This window comes from Perna viridis, chromosome 15 (assembly GCF_037379345.1).
Source record: "Perna viridis isolate PV_CMFRI_1.1 ecotype Kerala chromosome 15, ASM3737934v1, whole genome shotgun sequence".
NCBI classification, from domain to species: domain Eukaryota; kingdom Metazoa; phylum Mollusca; class Bivalvia; order Mytilida; family Mytilidae; genus Perna; species Perna viridis.
The window spans coordinates 10,549,729-10,558,487 of NC_142459.1; the positions used below are offsets into that span (position 1 = coordinate 10,549,729).

Sequence of the window (8,759 nt, forward strand, 5' to 3'; positions counted from 1 at the left end):
CAAACTCAAAAAATAATAAAGGAAATATAAAATTGGAGGACTTTTGGATTCTGTAACTCAGAACATGTCAAAATTCTATTAAGGCTTCGATGACAAACATTTTTTTATCAGCTTTAATTGTGCTTTCCCTTGACATAGAAATATACCTCTATGTTTTTCATTTTGATTACTTTAATCTCACAAAAATCAATGTCAATTAAAATATTATTGTCAGCAAACCATCAAAAACCAGATCAGCCTACAATAAACTATGCATTTTCTGATCAATTTTCATATATCAATTTTTACTTAAACTAACAAATACATGTACTACAATTTAAATCGTAAATTGAGTATTCCATAATATACAATATTTGTACTTTTAAATAGAAAAAAAAACGGGTTATTTAACAAAAGATTACCTTCTTAACAGCATAAGCACAGGGACGTATTATCCAATTTTTGTAAACATTGAAAATACGTTTTCTTTGTTGTTCTAAGCAGATGGCAAAATCACTGAGGCATAGCTAAAGGGAAATGGATCATGAAATGAGTATATTGATCCTCCTTTTCATGAACTATTTAACATTTCTTTTGAAATTAGGATTAAGAACCCAAACAATTTTCTTTTGAAATTTTTATAAGCTATCAAAAGGTGTTGTTTTAATAATGTGATATGACGTATTACGGGTGTAAAGTATTGGGTGCATAATCGGTGCACTTACGTGCACGGAATGTACTCTAAGTGTTTCACATTAATTCATGTACTTGCGTCAAATTTTCAAACCATAAGTAAAAACTGAATAAAAATTCAATTTTCTAGAATAGAGAAAAAAAACGTGACTGAATATCAATTTTACCTAATAACGGGACCAAATACTGTCAAAATTTTTTTGCCAACTCATTCTAAATCACTTTAAGTCAATACCCTATCAAAATCTTGATACAACAATTTACACCACAAAGAGGTGTATCAAATTTTATGATTTTATCAGTAAATCTCATCAAATATTCAGATATTTGATCAAATAATGTAAGTTTTCAAATAAGACATTTTCTGAAGGGCATATTTATCTTGAAGGCTAAAATTTTTAATGTGTTATGGAGTTTACATTTCATATTGTACATTTAACCTTCTGCAAGTGACCTTTTTCCTCGCCAAATAAATGAATGTGACATAAAAAGCTGTCTTGACACTTTCAGGGTTCCAAATATATTTTCAAAAATGAAATGTCCTGGACTTTATGGCACCTTCAATGAAAGTCCTCAATAAGAATGTAAGAGGTCATTACTCATGAAATCAGTGATATGTTTGTGTCATATTCAATTTCATCAAAGCCTCTCAAGCTTTCATTTGAAGCAGAATACTGGGACGATACAAATGATCAAATGATATTGCAAAGGTTCTGCATCAGATATTAGAGTCCCGGACCTCGGACCAGTGCTAATGTGAGCCCCTGACTTTTTTTTTTTAGGTGGGGGCCAATTTTATTATTTCTTTTATTTGGTAATGTTTTTTTTTTTTTTAAATTGTGCTTGTTTTTGCAGAACATTAAAACTTCAGCACACCATATGCAACATTATCTTACAAAAAAATAAAATTTTAAATTAGACCAAAATAAAAAAAATCTCATCAACTCCCAACCCATTTTTTTCACCCTCTCCAAAAAATTTCAAAATTTGAGTTTGTTTCCAGTTAATAGGTCAATTTCTTGCAAATTGACAACATTTTTCACTTAAATTGAAAAAAAAAAAAAAAATATTTGCCCATCCCCTCTCATTCTGAAAAGTATTGGATGAGAATCTAGGAATTTTTGTATGTAGGTCTAAAAGGGTGTGCAAATTTGACCATAAATAGCATTGTGACCCCTGGGATTAAACTATTGAGCCATCACAAATTATAAATCCTGATACAACCTACAATTCCTATTTCATACATCTGTTCCTTAAATGACAATAAATTCACGTCCAAGTTATTAGTACATTTAGTAAGATGTGAAATTTTCCAGCTGACTTAGTACCAGAGAAAACAATACCTAAGCATCAAATCGCTGCCTCTTCATATTTGGTATCAAGCAACAGGTACACTTCCAATAAAGTTTTTAACAAAATTCAGCCATTTCTGTCTTTGACCCATTTTTCATATTTTAAATGGGCTAATAAATCATACATTCCCAGTTTTGTTTCCCACATTATTTTTGTGATTGAGACAGCTGTGGCTGTCATCAAATTGATTTAAAACACAAAAAGACAATATTTACTTTTACTCCAAGTTACTGCTTCAAAAATCCATTTATGATCATATCAAATTCAGATTTTAGACAAAAATCATTTTATTTGTCATAAATTTTAAGATTCAATGGTTATTGTTGGCATGAACAACATAAAAAAACAACAAATGCCTGGAAACAAAACTTCCCCATGAAGCTAGCATTCTTAATTTCTGTAACTTTAGAAATAATTGTGATTTCTTAATGTTTTTTATGACATGTATTGAGACAAAAGTGAATGATTTGAAACATAATTTTTATGGACAGGAGCAAGGCTGGGGTAAAACTCATGGAAAATTAAAACTATGCAATATTTTTTTCCAATTTTAGAGGGGGCCTAAATTATCATCCCCTTCGCTCTTTCTTAATCTTTCTATGTTATATTCCATTTCATGGTAGCATTTCATATCTCTCAACAGGCAAAATCATTCACTGGTAAATGTGTTTAGTTTTTCACCAGGTCACACTTCATGAACAAATGTAAACTGCTCCAACATTGGTTATAAATTCGATAAAAATTAAAAATAATCCTGAAAATTTAATTTTTAATTGATTAAAGTCAAAATTTGTCCACTCATCAAAGCCTTACTTAGTTTGGAATTATTTGAATTGTGGACTACACTAGACCAATCAATTTTAATAATGTCACAGTACCAAGTTCGTTTATGGAAAGTAATCTATCTTGCCCAGATGATAATTAAACAATCAGATTAAATTACTTTCATATATTTTTTTTTCAGCATTTTATATTTTCCAACACAGGAAGCTTACAAAACCAGATATATAGATAAAATCAATAAAACTGTATGACCTTATTATCTCTAGACAATTATATCACCACTGTTATAATTATTATGTCACCATCAAATAGCCTGGGGACTTCACATTAATAGGGGTCTTATGGATCCAATCAAGTAAGGTCTATCTATGTATATACCATTGGCTATCTGTATTGACAATTATATAAAGGGTTTCATAACATTTAAATAGAAATTTGGAAAAATAAAAGGAAAATGTGTAGATGTCTAGGTAAACAAACTCTGATACAAAATTTACGAGGTTAAAATTAAATTAACTTTGTATCATATTAACAAGTCTGCAGTAAAGACAAGAAAACAATATGTCTGTTTAAGGTTACATTGTATGAGTGAATCGGGTGGGTACATGCATTCAGGTCAAATCAATTTATTTTTAGGAATAGACACTTATGGGAGGATTTCTTTACTTAAATAGTCAACTGCAAAATGATAGTGTGGTGGTAAAGTGATGGTAACTTTAAACAAATATTTTTTTTCTCTAGTCACATAATTATATAATATTATCTGATGATATACATGTATCAAGTTCTATGAACAATTATAGTATACTGAGAAGACAAAGCAACATAATTTGACCCCCCCTTTTTTTACACATTCAGATACACAATTTAAGTGAACAAAATGAATGAAAATTAATTTTAATCAATTTTTTTATCTACCCTTGCAGTTAGGACTTTAAATTTTATATGTCAGGTTCAATGGAAAATTGTGGTATATTATATAACCTATCTTAACTAAACCCTTTTTGAGCTATAAAATGGGTTCAGTTTAGACAAGTGCTATGTTAACAAAAGTTCAAAACACATTTAAATTAATTTTGGAATACATGTACCAAGTCAGGACCATTGCCTTAGTTTCCAGCCTTCCAGTTTTTACCCTAATATTGCATTTGTTGTACAGACTTTCTATTTAGACTATTTCCTTCGACAGCAGCCTAGATTTTATCAGTTTGACAATTTTGTTAATACCATTCATTAATATTAAAGAACTTCAAAAAGTTGGTTTAGACAGGTTTTTGGACTATTCAAAGTTCAGTTTAGATAGGTGCCACTGTATTTAAACCAACCAAAAAAAAAAACATTGTTTGACCCCCTTTTTTTAGAATATCAATATATGATGTAAAATAATGTGTATTGGATTAAAGATAAGATATAGCCTAAAGCTATATTGACTACCACTATTAAACTGTACATGTTTATGTTGATGGTTGCTCATAATAATCTATCGTCTGAATATAGCTGAAATATTGCTGCTCGGACATTAAACCCCAACAAACTTGTCCTTGTGTCCCATCCCTTTTGATTTCATCATTTCATGTTCATTTTATCATCAATTTCATGTTCATTGTCTGAATATAGCGGAAATATTGCTGCTCGGACGTTAAACCCCAACAAACAAACCAACATAATAATCTTATGACATCTGTTCCTTATAGTTCATTCGGTGCTATCTTCAACACAATCAAATCTTGTACATGTACGAAAAATTGTGATCTTCACACCAAAGAAATAAAGCCCATTGATCATATCATTCATAATACAAAAGTTCTGGGATATTTTTTTTTCATATGACATTTATTATCATCTTGTATTTATAGTGGTTACAGCCATGGCTCATTTAAAAAAGAAGAATATATTGCTGCTTACCAAGATACATCTAGCTGCACATGTATCAATAATTTACATGTAAAACAAAAACAAATAAATATAAATTTACCTCTATCTATAAATCTCCTCTAAAAATTTTAAATCCAGCTTCTGTGTCATTTGAATATTTTTATCCAATTATCACAATGTTTTGTCATATATGACTCAGATTTGGCAACACACCTCTGGCACACACTTGGAACATCTGGATAATTAGTCTGTGAGAAGGCAGCAGACTGTTCCATTTCTCTCTGTAGGGGTGATCAGCTGTTATCAACTGTGATGCCTGATTACCTAAAATTGCATAGTATTGGAAATCAATATCATAAAATGATAAAATTTCTTGAAAAAGGAAGATGCACATTATAATTGTGAAGTTTGTGTTGATTTGAAAATAAATAATATTGTGTCTGATCATGCATGAAAAATAATTGGCAATTTTTATTTTTATTTCTTTTTCTTGAAAAATGAGAGCAGATGGGAATTTTGTAAGGTGCACAAGAGATGTCACATCCATTATAATATTAAAGAAGATTCAAAATAATGGCTTCTATAAATATGTATGGAAAAAAATGACATGCAAGTTACAACTGAAATATACACTAATTACATGTACATGTAGTACCAGGTATTTTAATTTTCATTTATGCAGATTTAGTGTATTCTTGAAAGGAATGAATATTCTTCGAAACTATTAACAAGGTAATTTGAGGAGAGAAAATGGTAAAATGTTATATTTAGAGAGGGTCTCAAGTTAGGCTTCATTGTATTATTTTCAAAAAAATATTAATCACTGCCCCTAATTTAGTTAAATATTTAACTATCGATAAATTGAAGGATGTAACAGTTCATTAAACAAAACATGTGCCAATTAATTAGTTATTTAAAAGAAGGGAGAGTAGTAAGCCTGTTTGCAGGGTCAGATGTGGACTACTCCTTAACCTGGAACAATTTTAGAATAATCCATTTAATGTTTCCACTAGTAAGACTTCTGATGACTAAATATTTCTTCCAACCATGACTACCCTTTCTGGTTTCAGATGGTAAGGGTAAATGGTTAGTAAAACCATCAACTGTTGACAGAATAAAGCCTTTAAGATAACTGACTGAACTTAGTCATAGCAAGGATTTCTAAAGTCTACAATAAAAATCCTTAAAAAGATAATTAGGCTGAGCTGCTGTTGACACTGGTTTAATACTTCAGACCCATGTAGAGTCTGGGAGCATTTACTCACTCTAATTGTCAAGAAATTGGACTGAATACTGCATAAGAGTCCATAGCTGCAAAATTCTTTTCATTTGAATGCTTACCATGTTGCATGCAAAAGAAACGTCTTGCTCATGAACATGTGAATGTCTAAATTTAATATATACAGGAGAGTTAATCAATCTCATCAGTGATGTCATATTCAGTAATCTGCATCTCAATAGTAAGTGTCAACTTTTGTTGGTAAATAAACAACTACATGTATATAAACAATTGACAATTTCATGATAATAATTCCAATTTTCTAAACTTTACATCCAGTTTTGGTTCATAAAATGTTTCATTCTGATAAAATAATTCATATTTTGTCTGTAAACTTAGGATTCTGTTACTTGAAAAAAAAAATTGTAATGGTATATTTTAAGGAGAGTTTGCCAATCTCATCAGTGATGTCACATTTGCTAATTTGCATATTATTAAGTGTCAAATTTGTTGACAAATAAACAACTAAATAAACAATTGATAATTTCATGATAAGAATCCCAATTTTCAAAACTTTATAACTTTATTATTTAATATCCAATTTTCGTTCTGTAAAATGTTTCCTTTCGATAAAGTAATTCATATTTTGAATGCGAATTTATTATTCCTTCACTTGAAAAATAAATTTGTAATGATAATTTTTTGTTAAACTTTATTTCCTTACAATAGTATTATTTTAATTTTATACTCATACATTCTAATAACAGAATATTTATTTTAGAATTTCATGGATAAAAAAATTTAATTTGCAGTTTGGAGAACCAAAAGAATTTTTCAATTATCTTAAAAAGTGAAAAAGTTATGATGATTTAATGTTAATGCCCCATGCCATTCAATGGATTTGTTGGTAACAAAACCAAATACATCATGAAGAACTCTCCTACCAACCAAAACCAAATCACAGGTGAGTGATAACATCATGAAGCACTCTCCTACCAACCAAAACCAAATCACAGGTAAGTGATGACATCACGAAGAACTCTCCTACAAACCAAAACCAAATCACAGGTAAGTGATGAAATCACAAAGAACTCTCCTACTTATATATAAACCTAAATTTTTCATATAAAATTGCTACAAAAAATTTAGGTTACTGAATATATGTCTAAAATCTCCATGTATAAAAACAGTTTTATTTGCAGTTTAAGGAACCAAAAAAATTTTTCAATTATCTTGATAATGAAAACGTAACGATGATTTAAAATTAATACTGAATGTCACTTGTAGGGATGTAACAAATGATAAATGGAAGGGTAGTTATTCTTGGGATCACTCAAGGTCCCTAGCAGGTCCATAGCAAGGCCTAAGCAGGGACTCCAGGGGGATGAAGGCCCCTCAGTAAATGTATTTAAGCATTGCAAAATGCCATAATATTGCTGTTTTATCTCTTATCTTTTATTCTGGTTGTTTCAGAAATGAACCTTGCATTTTTTTCTTGATTGCTCCTTGTAAAATTAAAGAAAAAAAATGATCCCCAAGAACATGATAGGATAAAAAATTACATCACTTGGAAATTTTTAAAAAATTGATTCCTCCTTTCTACAGTGAAAAAAATATCTCCCTTACATTTTGACCAAGAAGGCCCTTGCTGACAAAAAATGATAAGTCCCTTAGTTGTTATGGTGAACAGAAATAGCATACCAAGTGATCCTAACCAGAAAGTGGGGATATAGGCGTAGACAACTTAATTTTTTCATTTTTTAAATGAAAATTATGTATACATGCAGGTTGAGCTTTTGTGTTACCGTTGATGTTACACCCCTGACTCGATTTTTGGATAGGATTTTTTGCAAACCATGACCAAATCACAGACACAGGGAAATGAGACCAAAGCATGCTCATAAGATATAATATAATTAATGCCCTCAATATATGAGAACAAATGTTGTAAAAACACGAGATGTAAACAAATATAACACAAGATTTAGCAAATACAGCTTATTTTGTACCAGCTGTATATGGGCATTCAGCAGATACTGTTTACTATAATGCCATCAAAGACTGGAATAGCCTTCTGATAGAAATTAAAAAAATTAGAAGTTCATTTACATTCAAATCTAAAGTTAAAGATTTTCTTTTGGAACAATGAAAGATTCTTTTCAAGATAAATATACTATATAGTAAAGGTAACATACTTTCTATTTTATACATCTTGTAAACCAGATTAAGAGTTTCACTACCTAAGTCTTGAGCTTGTTGCTGTTCATTTCTATTTTTTAACCTATAAGTTATTTTTACCTATAGTATCTGGAGACCACTTTGGAAATAAGCCTCCAGGCTTTCATGTGATATCCTCGTATAAATATCAACTTTGGGTCAAAATTTGATTTTTACCACAACCTTTTTTCAGGACAAATTTTTTAGTTAATTTATATTTCAGTATAGTTAAGCTCTGCTTATATGTCTTTATTAAATTCAGCTTATATAATGTAAATATGTCATAATTGTATATATGTTCTGTGTTTGTAAATGAAAGGTTGATATTTGATTGAAATAAATTTTTAAATCTATCTACGATGACATTCCAGAAAACTCTCCTTTTACACACTTATGTTGTAGGACTAGAGATTAAGTCCATCAGTTTGGGAATAAGCCATAACTTCAAATAGTGGTTAAGGGGAGATAAATTGAGTTTAATATTTTTACAGGAAAAATGCATTACTTTTTTAAATATTTACAGTGCGCTTAATCTATTGATGTCAACCAGGGACTTTATGTTACTCTCCCTGTATCAACATAATGAAAATCATTTTATCCTTCAGCTCCAGGGCGCTTGCTATCTGGTATCCTATTTTCA

The 8,759-nt window shown here is 29.9% G+C and overlaps 1 protein-coding gene across 5 annotated transcripts in view; it reads right to left on the bottom strand.

Moving 5' to 3' along the window:
- LOC148596898 (uncharacterized) overlaps positions 1-8,751 on the bottom strand; it is a 48,701-nt gene extending 39,950 nt beyond the window's left edge. For 3 of the 5 annotated variants that reach the window (XM_088564389.1, XM_088564381.1, XM_088564387.1), the window contains exons 1-2: positions 8,625-8,751; positions 4,784-5,007 (exon numbers count right to left, since the gene is read on the bottom strand). The gene's annotated coding sequence lies outside the window, so the exon portion shown is untranslated. Of the gene's footprint in view, positions 1-401; positions 543-4,783; positions 5,008-8,624 lie in introns of those variants that run through there. The other 2 variants (XM_088564382.1, XM_088564383.1) reach the window with 2 other exon arrangements.
- Positions 8,752-8,759: the final 8 nt, after the last annotated feature.